This window comes from Eptatretus burgeri, chromosome 2 (assembly GCF_056783735.1).
Source record: "Eptatretus burgeri isolate ZD-2024b chromosome 2, Ebu_testis_v1, whole genome shotgun sequence".
Taxonomy (NCBI): Eukaryota; Metazoa; Chordata; class Myxini; order Myxiniformes; family Myxinidae; genus Eptatretus; species Eptatretus burgeri.
This window is the reverse complement of record NC_140962.1, coordinates 82,867,671-82,888,963: the sequence shown is the minus strand read 5'-3', so window position 1 is coordinate 82,888,963 and position 21,293 is coordinate 82,867,671. Positions and strand designations below refer to the sequence as shown.

General features: G+C 46.8%; 1 long non-coding RNA gene across 1 annotated transcript in view; it reads left to right on the top strand.

The window, feature by feature from the left end:
- LOC147032442 (uncharacterized) overlaps window positions 1-18,853 on the top strand; it is an 86,047-nt gene extending 67,194 nt beyond the window's left edge. The window contains exon 3 of the long non-coding RNA XR_015055163.1: window positions 18,113-18,853. This is a non-coding gene — a long non-coding RNA (uncharacterized LOC147032442). The remainder of the gene's footprint in view (window positions 1-18,112) is intronic.
- The last annotated feature ends 2,440 nt before the right edge of the window (window positions 18,854-21,293 follow it).

Sequence of the window (21,293 nt, the reverse complement as noted above, 5' to 3'; positions counted from 1 at the left end):
ATTGCCATGGACAATAACATCGGCCTTCATAAAATAAACTACTGTGGGAACAATTTACATCGATCTATAATTCCAGCAATCTGTGTGTGTGTGTGTGTGTGTGTGTATGTGTGTATGTGTGTGTGTGTGTGTGTCTGTGTGTGTCTGTGTGTGTCTGTGTGTGTCTGTGTGTGTCTGTGACTGCTGTTTCTCGACAACAACTGGTCCGATCTAATTGAAACTTGCCAGGTGTATTGCTGGTGCCCTGAGGATGTGCCTTTTCAAGGTTTGATATTAATCGGACAAGTGGTTCCCAAGTTATGGCCATTTATTTACTAAACCAATTACAGGACATGTTGCTGCATAGGCGTGGCCGATGGGGAAGAGATCCTCAGCCACGTTCCCCATTACGGGTTACAACGTACGGACTTCCGGATAGTGATGACTTCCTGTATTCTAATGATTTCTCGATTTCTTATACGCTTTTATAGATAAACACAATGCCCCAATCCAGTCATCGTTTACGAGAGCGAAGGAGAACGGCCTGTGGTTGTTTGAAAGTTTTTTTTTTGCACGTACGGCCACGCGAGAGCGAAGGAACGGCCTGTGTGGTTGTTGTTTCTAGCACGTGGTTTGAAAGTTTTTTTTTTTTGCACGTACGGGCACACATACTGGCACACGAGAGCGAAGGAACGGCCTGTGTGGTTGTTATTTCTTGCACGCGGTTCGAAAGTGTTTTTTTTTTTGCACGTACGGGCACGCACATACGGGCACGCGAGAGCGAAGGAACGGCCTGTGTGGTTGTTGTTTCTGGCACGTGGTTTGAAAGTTTTTTTTTTTGCACGTACGGCCACACACGTACGGACACGCGAGAGCGAAGGAACGGCCTGTTTTTGTTGTTTCTGGCATGTGGTTTGAAAGTTTTTTTTTTTTGTTTTTTTTGCACGTAAGGCCACACACATACGGGCACGCGAGAGCGAAGGAACGGCCTGTGTGGTTGTTATTTCTTGCACGCGGTTCGAAAGTGTTTTTTTTTTTGCACGTACGGGCACGCACATACGGGCACGCGAGAGCGAAGGAACGGCCTGTGTGGTTGTTGTTTCTGGCACGTGGTTTGAAAGTTTTTTTTTTTGCACGTACGGCCACACACGTACGGACACGCGAGAGCGAAGGAACGGCCTGTTTTTGTTGTTTCTGGCATGTGGTTTGAAAGTTTTTTTTTTTGTTTTTTTTTGCACGTAAGGCCACACACGTACGGACACGCGAGAGCGAAGGAACGGCCTGTGTTTTTGTTGTTTCTGGCACGTGGTTTGAAAGTTTTTTTGTTTTTTTTGCACGTAAGGCCACACACATACGGGCACGCGAGAGTGAAGGAATGGCCTGTGTGGTTGTTATTTCTGGCACGTGGTTTGAAAGTTTTTTTTTTTTGCACGTACGGCCACACACGTACGGGCACGTGAGAGCGAAGGAACGGCCTGTGTGGTTGTTGTTTCTGGCACGTGGTTTGAAAGTTTTTTTTGTTTTTTTTTTGCACGTACGGCCACACACGAGTAATAACAATTGCGGTAATGAGGTAAATGAACACAGGAGTGTGGCCACACCCCATCCGGATGAAGTGAGTTCAACGAATCTGCATGGAGGAATAAGTGAATAACATCCCAATTTCCCTGAAACACAGCATGTGTTCACGAGGACGAAAATACGGAAACCTCCGTGTAGGTTGTTTAAAAATAATGAAAAAAAAAATGGACGGGGCCTGAATGAAGGGGGCCATACATTTAATATTGCCTCGGAGCCCATTCTGACTCTCGGCGGCCCTGGGTGCGAGCCAACTCTTCTGGCGGCAACTTTGTAATTGCATCTCTCCACTCTTCTGAGGTAAGTGCGTGCAAATTATACTTAGAAAATGTTTTGATGTACACTCAATATGTGCGATATCAAATGGTTATGTAACATGTGGTGAAGTTTCAATTTCCTCTGATGAACGGTTTTCGATATTTGCTCTTAACAAAAGGCAGACACATGTACCTACGGAGTTCATACATACACATACATACATACATACCTACCTATACACACGTACGTACATACATACATACATACACACGTACATACACATACATACATACACACGTACGTACATACTTACACACGTACGTACATACATACGTACATACCTATACGTACATACCTATACATACATACGTACATACCTATACATACGTACATACCTATACATACGTACACACGTGCATACTTATACACGTACGTACATACATACATACACACGTGCGTACTTGCACACGTACGTACATGCATACTTACACACGTACGTACGTACATACATACACACGTGCGTACTTACACACGTACGTACATACATACATACACACGTGCATACTTACACACATACATACATACGTACATACCTATACATACATACATACATACACACGTACGTACATACACACGTGCATACTTACACACGTACGTACATACATACATACACACGTGCGTACTTACACACGTACGTACATACATACACACGTGCATACTTACACACGTACGTACATACATACATACACACGTACGTACATACATACATACACACGTGCATACTTACACACGTACGTACATACATACACACGTACATACATACACACGTGCATACTTACACACGTACGTACGTACATACATACACACGTGCATACTTACACACGTACGTACATACATACATACACACGTGCATACTTACACACGTACGTACATACATACATACACACGTGCATACTTACACACGTACGTACATACATACATACACACGTGCATACTTACACACATACATACATACGTACATACCTATACACACGTACGTACATACACACGTGCATACTTACACACGTACGTACATACATACATACACACGTACATACATACACACGTGCATACTTACACACGTACGTACATACATACATACACACGTGCATACTTACACACGTACGTACATACATACATACACACGTGCATACTTACACACGTACGTACATACATACATACACACGTGCATACTTACACACATACATACGTACATACCTATACATACATACATACACACGTACGTACATACACACGTGCATACTTACACACGTACGTACATACATACATACACACATACATACATACACACGTGCATACTTACACACGTACGTACATACATACATACACACGTGCATACTTACACACGTACGTACATACATACATGCACACGTGCATACTTACACACATACGTACATACCTATACATACATACATACACACGTACGTACATACACACGTGCATACTTACACACGTACGTACATACATACATACACACGTGCATACATACACACGTACGTACATACATACATGCACACGTGCATACTTACACACATACATACATACGTACATACCTATACATACACACGTGCATACATACACACGTACGTACATACATACATGCACACGTGCATACTTACACACATACATACATACGTACATACCTTTACATACATACATACACACGTGCGTACTTACACACGTACGTACATACCTACATACACACGTGCATACTTACACACGTACGTACATACATACATACACACGTGCATACTTACACACGTACGTACATACATACATACACACGTGCATACTTACACACGTACGTACATACATACATACATACACACGTGCATACTTACACACGTACGTACATACATACATACACACGTGCATACTTACACACGTACGTACATACATACATACATACACACGTGCATACTTACACACGTACGTACATACATACATACACACGTGCATACATACACACGTACGTACATACATACATATACAGATACATACACACGTACATACATACATATACATACACACGTACATACATATACATATACATACATACGCGACCAGTTGCTGAACCCTGCTCTTTGCTTCGCGCACCTGGGCTAATAAGTAAATAAATTAATAAAATCACGTCAAAATCAAACATTCATTTTCAACCGAAAATTTGTCAACATTATTTATTTACCCACTTCTTGGATGATAGGGATTTTCCCCATTTAGATGAATTACAACTCATTCAGTCATTTGTCCCAAATGCTCGGTGTGTTCAACTGTGGGACTTGGTGGCCGAACTCGCTTGTGAATGATTTACATGTACTTTTTAAAATCAAATATTCACTCATGTTGTGGGTGGTTCCACATGAATGATTTACGACTTTCCAAGATGCAATTATCACTGTTTGGACATCTCTGATAAGCCCCCCCCCCCCCTTATCAGAGATGGCAAAACACACGTCTTCAATTTTTCCTCCTTCCCTCACTCATTCTTCCTCATTCCTTCCTTTTCTTCATCTTCCTTCACTCTCTCCCAGGCAATGAAAGAGTTGTATTTACACATAATTTGATACTTCGGACGTGTCAGGATGGTGGTGTCTCAGGATGTGTCCAGATGTTGATTGTCTCCGGAAGTGTCCGGACGGTGGTCGTCTCTGGACGTGTTCAGATGGTGGTCGTCTCTGGATGTGTCTGGATGATGGTTGTCTCCTGAAATGTCTGGATGGTGGTCATCACTGGAGTTGTCTGGGCAGTAGTTATATCCGGAAGTGTCCGGACGGTGGTCGTCTCTGGACGGTGGTCGTCTCTGAACATGTCCGGACAGTGTTTATTTCCACGTAATGTTTATCTCTGGGCGGTGTTCGTCTTCGGATGGTGATTGTCTCCAGACAGTATTTATCGTATGATCGGTAGAAAATGTATTTCATACATTATTTTGTTTCCATCTTCACTGTTATTCTATGCGGAATCATTTTGGCGAGACCGTATGAATTGTAATTAACGCTCCACCGCACGTCTCCCTTCCCCTAACCTCCTCCCAAACCCCCATCCAGTCCCCACCTGCTCTCCACCCCCACCCATAAAAACAAAACATACATTTACAAGCATTACAGCTGAAATGCGGTAAGCTCGAGAATCTCTTAACCTGAACCAAATTTCAAAATTTAAACTGCGGAATTGAAATGAGGAGCAGTTCCGACTGCGAAAAAAAAGTATTTATTTGTCCGATTCACACATTGTTTGATACTCCGGACGTCTCAGGTCATCTCTGGACAGTGTTTTGTATGACCCAGCCAGCTGTTGCTTATTAACCATTTCATTGGGGTGCTGGCTTGAGTGCTTCATACTGCTTCAATGTACTCGATTCCAACCATGGAATCGAAAGGAATCGAGAAGTGAACTGGGTTCGACGTAGATTCTGAGTAATTCCTACCCCATAGAAAGAAGCGTTTTTTTTTCTGGGAAATTATTTTCGTCCCTGTTGGGCATATCCCGGTTACACATGGTCTGATAATGTATTAATTGAAAAGGAAAACGCCCCTGGTGTGTCCCATTTGCAATATAGCAGCAAAAGCAAGGCACTTGCAAACAAATAAACACGCCCCAAGTGCGTGTTCCTTTGAAATGAATAGCAAGGCATTTAGAGTTGGCCGGTAAAGCGTACCGATTGCTTTTCTTATATACAGATAGGCAATACGTCGACTGCTAAAGTTTTGACAACGTGTTATTGAAAATTTCCAGAAGGGCAGTTTGGAACAATTTCAAAACCACCTGGAGATAATCACCGCCCAGACACGTCCGGAGACGAACACTGCCTGGACACGTCCGGAGACAAACACCACCCAGACATATCCAGATACAAATACAGACATGTCCGGAGACAAACACCGCCTGGACACGTCGGGAGACAAAAATCACCCGGAGATAAACACCGCCCAGATATGTCCGGGGACAAACACCATCCGGGAATACTCGCAGCCCGGACACGTCCTGAGACAGAGAGAGATGTGTGGGAGGGTGTTGCACTGTATTAGGAGGGGAGGGGGGAGCGAGGATGGGACAGAGACAGAGAGAGGGAGAGTGGGTGGGAGGAGGGGAGTTTGCAGAGAGAAAATGTCATCCTTGAAGAACACACACACACACACACACACACACACACACACACACACACACACACACACACACACACACACACACACACACACACACACACACACACACACACACACACACACACACACACACACACACACACACACACACACACACACATACACACATACACACATACACACATACACACATACACACATACACACATACACACATACACACATACACACATACACACATACACACATACACACATACACACATACACACATACACACATACACACATACACACATACACACATACACACACATACACACACACACACATACACACCTACACACATACACACATACACACATACACACATACACACATACACACATACACACATACACACATACACACATACACACATACACATACACACACACATACATACACACACACATATACACACACATATACACACACATATACACACACACTTATTAGAATAATATGAAATATATACTTGAATACTGCACACAGTATCATGTTCTCTGAACTCTGTAGTTAATGTAAATTATGAATAACTCGCCGAAACCCCTTCACAGACGGATTCCGTTCCATGAGCCCAATATGACAACCAGTGGCGGCTCTTGTAAGAGCCGGATCCCAGTCGATGTACTTCATGGCTTTACCTAAAGACTCCTACAAAACATCCTTGTACACGACATTTTTGGAGTACACTACTCCTTGTGAAGAAGTCCCCTGATTTGTGCACGTGTCTACTTTGACGTACACCGTGTCAAAACTTCTCAGGTCACAGTACCAAGAAAAAACGTGAAAGCGACCACTAGGAGGAGCACAAAATTGGTCCTTCAGTATTAATATATAGATTCTCCTTACACTTTACTGTTCAAAGTTGAAAAATGTGCCCTCCGGTGGACGATTCCTGGAACTACACCGTTTCCGTGTGATGATATTGATATATTTATATTTATTCTAATAACACTTTACTGTTCAAAGTTGAAGAATGTGCCCTCCGGTGGACGATTCCAGGAACTACACCGTTTCCGTGTGATGATATTGATATTGTTACGGTTGTGGAAATTCACAGAGCACCATATAGGTCCTCAGATCAGTTATGTCGATAAGTCTGTGTTCAGATAGATTTCCCCACCGATGTCTAAGGGTTTTATTCGTGTTACCGGGCTGTGATCTTTGAGTTAGCCGTTTTTCTTTCACTATCTTTATTTTGGACCAACCGCCATTACTACCACCACAAAGCACCACCAACCACAACAACCACGATCACCTCAACCACCAACCACAACAACTACGCCTCCTTAGCCACACCACCATTACTACCACCACAAAGCGCCAGCCATGCCACGTTAACCACAACCTTCACAACCACACCACCGCGTTTCCACCTCAGCAATGGTTACCAGAAGCCTAGTTCGTCGAGGCAAAGCAGGCAGACGACCCCCCCTCCCCTGAACAAATGGCGTCTCCGTGGCCAACACGAGAGATTCCACCCTGCGAGTGTAAAAAGACAAATACAGCGGCGAGGGAGCGTCCCCGATTTGGCGGGAAAACGATTCCTTCGAGAAGTTTCCCGTGCGTGCTGGAAGGAGGGGTGGGAGGTGAAAAGGGGGCGGGGCTTGGTGATAAAGAGGCGGAACGTGAGCGCGGGGGAGCTTGTGCTGAGGAGAATCACGAGAAGGAGAGGGCTTTCCTGAGCTGAGGCGGATCGAGAGATCGTGAGCGAGGTGGCGCTCCGGACCGAAGGCGCTCTGGCTGGTTGGGTCGGTGGTCGTGACGGAGCCACCTTGGATCGTGTGCGAAGCCGGATCGTGGAGGACACGAGCTCGGGGAGCTCACCACACCGTCATGTTTTTCCTTTTTATTTCTTTCTGGGTGTTTGTATGTGTGTGTGTTTGTGGCGCCGTCTATAAGTAAACCCGTATAAGTGCATGTGAATAATAAATAGAAACGGCTGCAGGTCTTTCGGCTTGTGTGCCGTCCCATCGCCCCATTCATTCCTTGCATACTGCTTGTATGTTTCTTCATTGCTTGCGTCGTGTGTGGAAATAAATGTGCCTGTCTCAATGTACCTGGTCGTTGCGTCCCTTTCCTTAATTGAACTGCCATCATTAAGTTCGGAATAATAGCTGGCTTTTTAATATCCGATAAAGTGATCGGGTCCAACGGGGCTGCGCGATAAATACACCGCTCGGTATCCGCAGAACGGAGCGAGCTGTGTACGTGTCTCGTTTCCAAGCAGCTCCCGTTGAGGTACAACCTCTCGGTAGCCTTCCCGCATGAACAATTAGGTAAATCGACAGTTCGGCGATTGGACCCTGTAGCGTGTGGGTAGAGTACTGACAAGGCTGTGGTGTGCATTAAAAACACACCCGTAGCTGGATTCCGGCGTTTGATCCAGAAGGCTGTGACTGGATTGCTCGTCCGGTGGGCGTACGGCCGTGATTCGGCTAAAATCGGCTGTCCGCACGCCGGCGGCGGAAATCAATAACAATGTTACGGTTGTGGAAATTCACAGAACACCATTCAGGTTACCCGAAGATCAGTGTATGTCCAGAATAGATTTCCCCACCGATGTCTAACGGAAATTATTCGTGAGCCGGGCTGTGAACCTTTGAGGTAGTGTTATTCTTTCCTGTCGTTATTTTAAACATCTCCTCACCACCTTAACCAACATCTCCTCACCACCTTCGCCACAACGAACAACATCTCCTCACCTTCATCTCCCCAAACGCCGCCATCTTTTTGCCAGCAACACCATGCATAGACAAACGGCATCTCCGCCGACAGATGCGGGGACTCCCTCGTTGGGGCGAGCGCCAGTGATTTCTACCACATCCGCTTTGTCCGCGTTTGACGGCAGGATCGGATCAGAATGACAAAAGGGACGGAGCCTGCGGGGGGGTGAAGGGTCAGAGTTGAAAGACCAACACCCCCCCTCCCGAACCCAATAAAAGGCTGGGCTGAACCGCCGAGTTTCAGTTTAGTCTGGGTTCGTGGTTGAGTTTGTTCGGAGTGGAAGTCGGGGTTGAGGTCGGGGTGGAGCCTGGAGTTCAGCCAAGCCTGCAGTGTCGTGCAGAATTGTGGGTCGGTGAAGGCAGCCAGAGAGAAGTCGCCAGCCAGCGACATAACGGTCCGAGGTGATAGGGCACCGGGTCGGTCCGAGCGACGCTGAGGAGTGAGCGGGCTCTTAAGAGAGCATTAATTCCAAAAGAGCAAGGCCCGTTCGCTCCTCTGAGGCATCGTCGGCTCGGCCCGATCGACCAGGCCGCACGGCTAAGCCTGGACCAACCGAGCTGCCAATACACCAGCTGCCGTGTTGACGACGAGACACACCGAGGGTCGCCAAACCAGGGCCCAGCGAGTCACCATGAGGGTGGCAGGTAACCTGCACGGTCTCGCGGAGCTCCTTCAGTCTTCACGGCTCCGCGGAACATTAAAGGCCTACGGGCCCTGTTCTCCCTGTTCTTTTCTGGGGTTTTTGCATGGAAGTCTGTGGCGCCTTCTCCAATAAGTAGAATTGTTATAAGTGTACATAATAAATAGACAACGGCTGTAGGTCTTTTTGCTCTGTCTTGTCCCTTACCCCCATTGCTTCATTGACTGCATATGTGTAAAATATGTCATTGTTTGAATATTCACCTGCTCGTTGCGTCCCTTCCTCCATTGAGCTGCCGTAATTGTGTTCGGAATAATAGTTGCTTTTTAATAGCCGAAATATAATCGGATCCAACGGGGATTGGCGATAATACACCGCTCGGCAATCGCAAACGGAGCGAGCTGCTTAAGCGGCTCGTTTCCGAGCAAGTTCCGTTGAGGTACAACCTCTCGGTAGTCTGTCCGTGCGAATAATTAGGTAATTCGGCGATCGACCCTGTAGCGTGTGCAGAGCATTGACAAGGTTGTGGTGTGGGTAAAAACACACCCTTAGCTGGATTTCGGCATTGATCCGAAAGCTGCGACTGGATTGCCACGGTCGGTGGGCGTGTGGCCGCAATTAGCTAAAAGCGGTCTTCTGCATGCCAGGGTGGCGGAGGTCCACAACACTGGTGTCAGGAATGGGATACAAACTCTCCCTCCTCCAAACCAAACTAACGGAACCGGATCAAGGGTGTGCGAGGCGACCCTCCGGTTCCATCAAATTCCGAGCGTGGAAATTTTTTATTACCCATACGCAAAATGGCAGCTCAGGGCGAGCAGTGGCAGGAGGGAATATATTTAGAATTAAATTAATCTATGGCCCAGGACGAGAGCGCCGTGCAAAGCACCGCCATACAGGTTGAACACACCTCACAATCAAACAAAGAGCTCATAATGGGCGTGGGTGCAGCGGCACACGAACACCCTCAACAACAAATGCCCCTCCCGGTCACCAGCGGGTCCGCGTCCGATCGTGACGGATCGGCTTCGCAAAAGCCATCGGGCATGAGCCGGTTCGTGACAGTGCAGCAGTTAGCGGACGTCATGGAACTTGCGATGAAGCGCAAGGTTTGGAGTCTGGGAACAGTGGCGGATGATATATAAATACTCCTCGAGTTTGCAAATGGGACCACAAATCTACCTGAAGAAAATACCGAGTCGAGGGGGAGTGTGGCGGCTGTTCGGACCACGATGACGGGTGAGGAAGAAGTGACGGAGAAAATAATGACAATTGGACGAGAAGTGTATGAACTCGGACAGTTGGTGATGAGCGTCGCCGCCACGACAATTATTGGGGAGACCGAAACGTGTAGAAAGAGACACGAGGTGACAGAGGGAAAAATTAAATGGGGTGACTGAGACGTTCACGAGACACGTATAAACGGAGGTAATGAACGAGGTGACGGAATTAACAGACACAAAGGGAGACAACGAAGGAAATGGAAGTATTGCCAGAGATGAGGGAGATAGACCGAGTCGAGAATGAATTATATAAAACTAAGGAGGAAGCAGAGACGAAGATCCAGGAAGAAACCAATAGACACGAAGAGACAACGTAAATAAAATGTATAGAAACGCAGGAGGTAGAGGAAATAATAATAGATACGACGACAGAAATAATAATGGAGACGAAGGAAACAAGAGGTCACAGAAACACAAATAGTCACGGAAACAGAGACACGGGAGATAGAGGGTGGATTAAATGAAACTAAAGAAGAGCACACACACATGGAGTGAGTGAGGGACAATGAGGGGGAGCTTGGGGAATGTCTTATGACCCGGTGCGAGCAGCAGGATAGCCTCCTTCAGGAACAGAGGGAGACGCTATGCTCCCTTGAAGCGGATCACGACCAGGTGGGTCTGGTCGAGCTTTGTGAGGGAGAGCGGGCGAGTGCTGTGGACGGGTACGCACGGAGCTTGGGGGTATGGAGGCCCCGGGACCCCTTGTGGTCGCGCGAATTCTCAGCGTGGTTGTCCCGGTGTGTGTGTTAACGAGTGTGGCGGAATGCGTGCTGAAACGCGCGCATAGCATGGGTGAAAGGCTGTGTGTAAGAGAAACCGCGTGCGTGGGTGAAGGGCAGTGTATAAGAGAAACCGCATGTGTGAGAGCGCGGTATGATAGGGAGATGACCGTCAGTATGCGGGAACACGCAACCCCATGTCCAAGTAAGAGTGTCATGGTAGGGTGTGTGAGCGTCATGGCACGCGAGAATGCTTGCGTGAAATTGCGACAAAGACGGCGCCAGATGAGGGACAAAGGCCGAGTAGCGGCCATAGCTGTTTCGAGGACCGTGCCGGATTGGCACGGCAGCGCGTGCGGGGTCCGTGCTGTGCTTCACACGACGCCGCCACGTGCGCGCCTGCGCAAGTGAGATCCGGTCCAGAAACGCCCGCAGTAGATGTGAGCCGATCACGCGGACAGACAGAAGCTAGGCTGGGATTGTGAATTTGGATCGGATAGCTTCTCCAGGCGAGCGTGCGTATTAAGCTCTATGAGCAGAGCACATGCGCTCGCGTGGGGAACCCCTCGAAACGCGAGGCTTGCTTGGGATGCGCATGGTGACGTTGTGGCTGCACGAATGGTTGGAATCCGGCAGGAGGAGAATCCCTGCCGGATGTTACCGTCCGAGAAGGGACGAGGTGCGCGAACAGCTGCCATGACGTCACGTGACGAGCGCAGGTTGCGAGTTTCCGCGCTGGTGTGCATTAAAAAAAAAAAGAGAGAAAAGCAAGCCTCGCCACTTCGGGTGAACAGGATTCCTAGGCAGGGGTGGAAGACCCCCTTGCTGGGGCACAGGAACACCACTAGTTAGGGGGATGGGTTAGCTTAGTTAGACTGGCTTCATGGGGACATAGGTTGTTCCTCATGGGGCCCGTGGAATGGTTAGTTAGTGGGAACATCAGTTTAGATTTAGGATGGGAAATGGAAAATGGATTTTGAAGACATGGACAGACTTTAAATGTGTAGAGGGGACGTAGTTCAGCTACGTAGAGTTAAAAGGATGTGCTATATTGTAAGGGATGACGAGGGAGCACGAGTTAGATGAGGGATTTCAGTAAGAAGAATGGCAGTGTTCAGCGATGTGTGAGAAGAGAATTGAAAATGTACTTGAGTGAGAGAGGGCCAGCGGGCCTGTGTGAATGGAGTGAATGTGGTATGCATGGTGCAATGAGTGATTGGGGGGAGGAGTGATTCCACCCAAGGGAACCCAGGGTCAGAGTAAAGTCAGTTCGTGGGTTAGTCAAATTGACAAAATGGAGGTCGTTTTGTTGTTGGTGCGAATGTAGGCTTGAAACCCATTTGGAGGGGTGCAGGAGTCCTGTTGACGGGCTGGGAGTGTGGCTGCGAACGGTGAGTATCGCTTAGTGGGCACCGGGCTAGTCGGCCGCGGTAGGCCAAGGGTCCAAGAGGGGCCGGGGTAGCTTAGTGGGCACGGGTGGGCCTGCATGATGCGGGGCCCGTAGTGCCAATAGCCACGTGGGCAGTGTCGTGGGCATGGGAACCCCGGGAAAGGGGCCCATGGCGCCAGCCTGCCACGTGAGCGTCGAGGGGGAGTAGACCTGGAGGGGCACTCCCCAGGTTTTAGGGAGCTGGTAGGCTCGGAGACAGTCGCAGGGCCCGGGGGTGCCGTAGTTGGAGAATCGGCAGAGGGTCATTCCTACCAAGTGAGCCACGCGTCCCAGCCACGAGAGCGTGCGAGGGCACGAGGGAAGATTGGAGGGCAAGGCCCAAAATTTGAGCGGACACCAACACAGGCGATGGGAATCTTGGTTGGAAGAACCAATGGTTTAAGCGACAGGCGTTTTTGGAAAGCCCCGGGGTAGTTAAAGGTTAATAAATGTCAGGGTAGATAGGGAAGTGTACCCCTCCGCACCATCCATCCCTTCGCACTCGTTGTGGTCCGCTGGACCCACCTTGGGTAAAGAGATCGCTGAGATCTGAGAAGGCCATTCTGAGGCTTCATTGGGCCTCGGGACAGGACGCTAGCTCTCCCTTTATACCCCCCCCCCCCGAAAAGGGAACGTAGGGGTTGGGAGTAGGCTTGGTGACAGGATAGCTAAGCCAGACAGAGGATAAAGGTGGTTACGGAGACGAATTAAAAAGGAAAAATAAAAAAATAAGATGGGGCTAAATTTGGTTTTGCAAATTAAGAGAGTGGGTATGGACAGAGACAGGCAAAGGCGATAGGTTGGGAGGGAGACAGTAGGGTAGGTCCGAGCCCGCCTTCAGACCGGCCGGCACCACCGCACTCCCTCCACAAACCTCCAGAACGAGACAAGAGGCCGGCCAGATTTGTATGCCGGCCTGTTTTTGCTACGGCCTGTTCCGGCCTTGCCATGCCTTGTCCCCATGCCTGCTACCCTGTTTGCATTGCCCTTTTGAACATGCCCCGAAGACATCCGACCTTCAGCTGCGGGGGCGCTCACCCTCAAACTATGACTAATTTTGCTATGCCCTTTTTCCCACAGAGTCCATCAGTCCTGGGCCATGGTTTAGTGTAAAATTTATAAGTTAAGGTAAAATTCTACATGAGTTTGCTCCCCCTGCATGTGTGTCGTAGCGCCGACAATTTTAGTTAAGTCGTCCGTACGAGTGAGTTTGTTTAGTTAGTTTCTCAGCCCATAGGTTATTTACTTTTGGGACACGGATACACCAAATGTCGCACTCAGGGATCCGAAGGTAAATCGTACTAGGGGAGAACTTGCACATGAAGGCACACGAAAATTTGACGACTCGGGACGAGTCTGTAAAAAGGGGAGGGGTGGTGTTACGGTTGTGGAAATTCACAGAACACCATACAGGTTCCCCGAAGATCAGTTGTGTCGATAAGTGTATGTCCAGAATAGATTTCCCCACCGATGTCTAACGGGATTTATTCGTGAGCTGGGCTGTGAACCTTTGAGGTAGTGTTATTCTTTCCTATCGTTATTTTAAGCATCTCCTCACCACCTCAACCAACAACCGCCAACATCTCCTCACCACCTTCGCCACAACGAACAACATATCCTCACCTTCATCTCCACAAATGCCGCTGTCTTTACCCCAACAAACAACATCAACAAAGAACAACATCTCCTCACCTTCATCTCCACAAACGCCGCCATCTTTTCACCAGCAATGACATCCATAGACAAACGGCATCTCCACCGACAGACGCGGGGACTCCCTCGGGGCGAGGGCTGGTGATTTCTTCCACGTCCGCTTTGTCCGCGTTTGACGGCAGGATCGGATCAGAATGACAAAAGGGGCGGAGCCTGCAGGGGGTGAAGGGTCAGAGGTGAAAGACCAAACACCCCCCCCCCCCGAACCCAATAAAAGGCGGGGCTGAACCGCCGAGTTTCAGTTTAGACTGGGTTCGTGGTTGAGTTCGTTCGGAGTGGAGCTCGGTGTGGAAGTCGGGGTTGAGGTCGGAGTGGAGCCTGGAGTCCAGCCAAGCCTGCAGTGCCGTGCAGAATTGTGGGTCGGTGGAGGCAGCGGGAGAGAAGTCGCCAGCCAGCGACATAATGGTCCGAGCGACGCTGAGGAGTGAGCGGGCTCTTAAGAGAGCATCAATTCTAAAAGAGCAAGGCCCGTTCCCTCCTGAGGCATTGTCAGCTAGGCCCGATCGACCAGGCCGCATGGCTAGGCCTGGACCAACCGAGCTGCCAATACACCAGCTGCCATATTGACGACGAGACACACCAAGGGTCGCCGAACCAGGGCCAAGCGAGTCACCACGAGGGTGGCAGGTAACCTGCACGGTCTTGCGGAGCTCCTTCGGTCTTCACGGCTCTGCGGAACATTAAAGGCATACAGGCCCTGTTCTCGCTGTTCTTTTCTGGGGCTTTTGCATGGAAGTCTGTGGCGCCTTGTCCAATAAGTAGAATTGTTATAAGTGTACATACTAAATAGGCAACGGCTGTAGGTCTTTTTGCTTGTGTCTTGTCCCTTCCCCCATTGCTTCATTGACTGCATACATGTAAAATAAATGTCATTGTTTGAATATTCACCTGCTCGTTGCGTCCCTTCCTCCAATGAGCTGCCGTAATTGCGTTCGGAATAATAGCTGGTTTTTAATAGCCGATAAGATAATCAGATCCAACGGGGCTTGGCGATAATACACCGCTCGGCAATCGCAAACGGAGCGAGCTGCTTAAGCGGCTCGTTTCCGAGCAAGTTCCGTTGAGGTGCAACCTCTCGGTAGTCTGTCCGCGTGAATAATTAGGTAAATCGACAATTCGGCGATCGACCCTGTAGCGCGGGCAGAGCATTGACAAGGTTGTGGTGTGGGTAAAAACACACCCGTAGCTGGATTTCGGCGTTGATCCGAAAGCTGCGACTGGATTGCCACGGTCGGTGGGCGCGTGGCCGCCATTAGTTAAAAGCGGTCGTCTGCACGCCAGGGTGGCCGAGGTCCACAACAATATATTTATATTTATTTATTCTGCTTCAGAGTTGAAGGTTGACTATTGCCACTATGTGCGATGCACTCTTACAGGTACGTAGTTTCTTTCAGTCCAGGTCACAGTACCGAGAAAAAACGTGACGCGACCGCCAGGAGGATCACAAAATTGGTCCTTCAGTATTAATATATAGATAATGGTCGAAGCTGATCCGTGGGGTACCCCAACACTTACATCCTCTCAGCTGGATAGCCTTCTGTTCACACATACTCTGTTTCCAATCCAGTTAGCTATTCTAACAGCCATTTCACAAGCTCTTAACTTAGCTAAGGAGCTCCTATGAGGTACCTTATCAAATGTCTTATAAAGCTGACTTATCTCATTTACATCCACTGCACTTCCCTCATCCATTCAATCAGATACTGCTTCATCGAAATCCAACAAATTTATTAAATACTAGTACGTGCCCGTAAATAAAAAAAAAAAAATAATAAATAAATAAATAAATAAACCCCACAGGCCATTTCTTCGCTCTCACGTGCCCGTACGTGCGTGACCCGGAAGTTCGATATTATTCGCAGTTACGATTATTCGCAATTTATTTTTAATACCCAATTATTCAATTAGCGCCAACGTATTTTACCTTTTCGCAATGTCGTGGTAAGGAAAAACAAAAAGAGAAGAGAAGAGAGAAAAAATTTACTTCCTGGTTCGGAGCATACCAGCACTCTGATGTTCCTGAAATTTATATACCGTCTAATATGAAAACGATCATAACTTGGGCCATTGTGTTTATCTATAAATGCGCATAATAAATCGAGAAATTATTAGAATACACAAAGTAATCACTCTCCGGAAGCCCGTACGTTGTAACCCGTAATGGGGAACGTGGCTGTGCTTCCCTTCCCCATCGGCCACCCCCACGCAACAACGTGTCTTGCCATTGGTTTGGTAAATAAATGGCTGTAACTTGGGAAGCACTTGTCCGATTAATATCAAACCTTGAAAAGGCACATCCTCAGGTCCCCAGCAATATACCTGGCAATTTTCAATGAGATCGGACCAGAGGTTGTCGAGAAACAGCGGACACACACACACACACACACACACACACACACACACACACACACACACACACACACACACACACACACACACACACACACACACACACAGAAACACACACACACACACACACACACACACACTGCTGGAATTATAGATAGATGACCTTACTTTAGTTCGTATATCTGTGATGACTACCTTCAATTAGTTTGAATTAATTTAAATGGTTTCCAATTTTTCTCCCAAATTAATGTCTTCAAGATCTTCCCCACAAATGAAGTTAAACAAACTGGTCTATAGTTCTCCAATCCCTCGATCAATCCTTTCTTAAATCCAGTGGTCGTTACTCGATCACCATCCAGTGGCCGTTACTCTCCAATCCTCTGGTACCTGTCCTGGCTCCAAACAAGCTGTTGAAGATATTGGTGCCCATCTGCTCTGCCTGCAATATTCCAACTGCAGTTGGTGAGCATGTGCGTCTTTTTAAACATCACACAAAAAGCATAAATGCAGCTTTGTTGCATGTCCTGACGATAACTCATACTAACATTTTGGTGGCACAACACCAATCGTATTATTCTTTTGAGGGATAAGATGGCTATCTCATATGCAATCATGTGAATGCACAATATCATAGGGATTTCTCACCGAGTGAGAATGCTAATCCCAAACGAATCGATTCCACAACAGGTAAGAGGCCTGAGGCTGAGATCACCAAGTGGGTTTGTCTGGTTTTACAGTGCAGGAAAATTTCCCTCATTATTTTGCTTGCTTACAAATTACTGGCAATATTGGGAAGAGAAAGATAGCTCCACAAAATATGATTTTAACAAACATTTAATAAGAGATCGACATCGACGAGACGGTAATACACAACCTTAGCATTTTTATCCAGGGGCACAATAAGTCCATATAAACCCCAACAAGGACAAGACAGAATACCAAACTCGGCAAACAGTAAAACAGTGGCTTACATCAGGCTTTACCTATTCCCACCAGCGGGAGGAATACAAGTGCAGAGGGAAAGTGAGGGAAGTAAAATAACAAAGTAAACTGCAAAGGAAAATGGGTAAAAAAAATTTTAAATGTAGGGGTGGGAGGAGGTAAGAGAATGGGGGTAAAGACTGAACTGGAATGTTGTGCCTCAAGATGATTATTTGGCATCTACTTGTACTGTCCTGTTCTCTTGGCACCCTGTGAAGGTCTGAACTCATGTTCACTTTCTCCTCAGCACCGAAGAAAAAAAACAAAACAAGCCAGACCGCAATGTGCTTTCATGCACATGGCTCTTGCCAACCCCAACTCTGGCATCTCCCAGCTGCTGGCTCTACATTGTTATATTGAGTAAGTTGGCAGAGGAAGAACTGGCCCGCTTCACTCACATCAGTGCATGAGAGAAGGATGGCTGCTCTAGGCTACTGGTGATTAGTGTGTGGCAATTAATAAAAGGTAGGGTGAATTGCAATGGGATTTAATCATAAGGGGAGACATCAGCCTGTAAATTGCTCATGGGCCTCCGAGATTATTTAATGGTAGTATGATAGAGCACATTTATACACTTCTTACGCAAACCATTTCATTCAAATGCAACTCGACCGGATCTCTATTCATTGCAGTATATTTCACAAGTGACAAGTGTCGGCTTGCTGAGCAGCACCGTTGTTATATTGTGTAAATGCTGTGCCCATCCATAATACAAGGACATGTTGAAAAGTATTGCCTCCTATTCTTTTTCTCCAAAAAAAAGTAAAGATATTGGAATGAAACAAAGCACAGTCCACACATTAGTTATTTCTGCCACTGGGTGAAAGTTTCATGATTCTGAAATGATGTCTCAGTGCTGCGTTATTCAAAATGGCAGAGGGCAGCATGACGTCAACGGGTTCCCTGACTGCTGACTGATGCAACAAAGAAGCATATGGAAGGGTGTACAGAGCTGCTGTTGCACTGAATGTGAAGGCAACCAGTTCATGCTCGATATTGTGACTGGAGACGAGAGTTGGATGCACCATTACGATCCTACACACAAGAGACGGTCAATGGAGTTCCACCACAAAGGATCACCAGCACCAAAAAAAAATTCAAGAAGCAAGTTGCTGGGAAAGTCATGCTGATGACTTTTTGTGACGTGAAAGGGATAGTCCATGTGGAATTCATGCCAACGGATATCACCATATGCCTGGTGTTGGCTAAATGGTTAGGGTGGTGGGCTTGGGATTCTTAAATCCTGAGTTCAAATCCCACTCATTTGTTGAATTAATACCAGTTGGGGTTGACTCTGCCTGTCATCCTTCTGAGGTCGGCAAAATGAGTGCCAGCTTGCTGGTATCCTGTGTCGGAGTGACGACCCATCTAGGATTGTGCCCAATAGCCAACGAGACTGCTCAGGCAGTACCAATGCTCTATACAGAGTATGGTCCCAATGGATGGATGGTACCACCATTAACTCTGAGCGCTAAATTGAAACTCTAAATAAACTGAAGGCTGGATTCAGAGGTTTCCTTCTGACATGCAGGTGCTTCTCCTACAGGATGACAATGCACGGCCTCACACGAGTGCACAAACGACTGAAGAAACTGGTTGCCTTGGTTTCACCTCCTTGCAGCACCTGCCATACAGCCCTGACTTGGCTGTCAGATTTTCACCCCAATCTTAAGAAACACCTTTGTGGAGAACATTTTTCTTTGGAAGATTATGTTCATGCCGCTGTGAAGCCCTGGTTAAGTCAGCAGGGCGCACAGTTCTATCTTGATGGCATCACACAAAACTACTTGAAATTTGGTGGAAATACGTGGACCACGGTTGTGATTATGTTGAGAAATATATATGCACCATGCATGGTAGAAAAGATTGATTTGTGTATTCATTCGAATGTCTTTACCTGTTTTGGAAAAAAAGAATAAGACATTACTTTACAACATGCCCTTGTAGATAACATTAATTTATGCAATTGTTTGTCGTTTCCAATCATTCTGATACAGGAATGGCAATTATATTGCAATAGATTCACAGGACACCGGTAGCTTTAAAGCAGTTTGGCATCAGTTGTACAAGGTCCCCACAATGCAACTTGGATCAGGTATGTTTATAGAGCCGTTCTTTCACAGCCCCCCCCCCCCCCCAAAAGAAAAAAGAAAACTATTATCACCAATTTTCAGTTTCAGATACTCCCATAAATTATTTCTGACTTCAAGGCCATCATCATATTACATGAAAGGTGGTAAAAAGGGTTTGGTTTTGCTTACACAAGGCATGGGAGGATGGGGAAGGGGAGTGGAGGGTGGTGCAGAATTTCAAAAATTGCAATATTTTTGGAATACAAAATCGAGGGTCGTGGAAGAGCGAGTGGACAAAGGGTAAAAAGGCAACATAATGAAAATTGGTGCACAGAAGGATACAATAAGCAAGGGGGATGAGCCAACAACAAAAGAAGAGAAAAGGGAGGGAGGAAACAGTTACCTGCAAGAGGGTTGAGTCAGATATAGTTAATGTGGGTGGAGGAGATTGCAAAAAAAGAGGGGGGGGAGGGGGGATAACATGAGATCACAGTGAAATGCTTGGTTGAAGCTCTGGAAGGAATATTGCAATTGAACGGTCACTGGAAGGCAGTTCCACAAACAGGAGAAAAGAGGAACAAAGGAATTGAGGTAGTCAGACAGTATCGATTTTAGGAGTTTAACCAGGAGAAGATATACTGGAAGTTCATCAAAATTTCATTTTCTAATTACTGCCAATTCTAAATAAGTAGATAATGCATTGATTTACAGATGTTTATATTGTATTGTTTGTTATAAAGCAGAGAAGACCTGAACAGAAGTGAATATATATTTTTAAACACAAAATTACATTACCTTTACAACAGTTGTTGCTTCGTATGCAGCCTATGGCTGCTGGTTGCATCTTTATTTCTGGAAGCACGGCTGTACCACTCATACAGTGCCCCTGTTCCTCGTAAGCTGGCACTCAACTTTGCTGACCTCAGAAGGATGACAGGCTGAGTCAACCCACCTGGCATTATTTCAACGCCATGACAGGGGCTCAAACCTCAAGACCCGAAGATCTTGAGGCAGCCATCTTGATTGCGAAGCCAAACCCAGGCTTATTTAAAACAGTAGAGAGAAATGATGCAGGGTTCCAACAGCTAGGGAAGAGCTTAATTCCAGGAATTTTCCAGGACAAAATTGCATGTTGGTACTCCAGGTACAAACTGTTCACCACAATTAAAATTGGTGAGTTAAATTACCTTTAAGAACCCAAGAACGTTTTAAAAAACAATAGTTATAGCCAGTAATGATCAGATGAGGCACAAAAAAAAAAAATTGGTGTTATAGGGTAGGGTTGGAATTCTTTCATTGTTATTGTACAAAATATTGGAACCTCCATTTTTGTCATATTTAAAGACAGATTACACA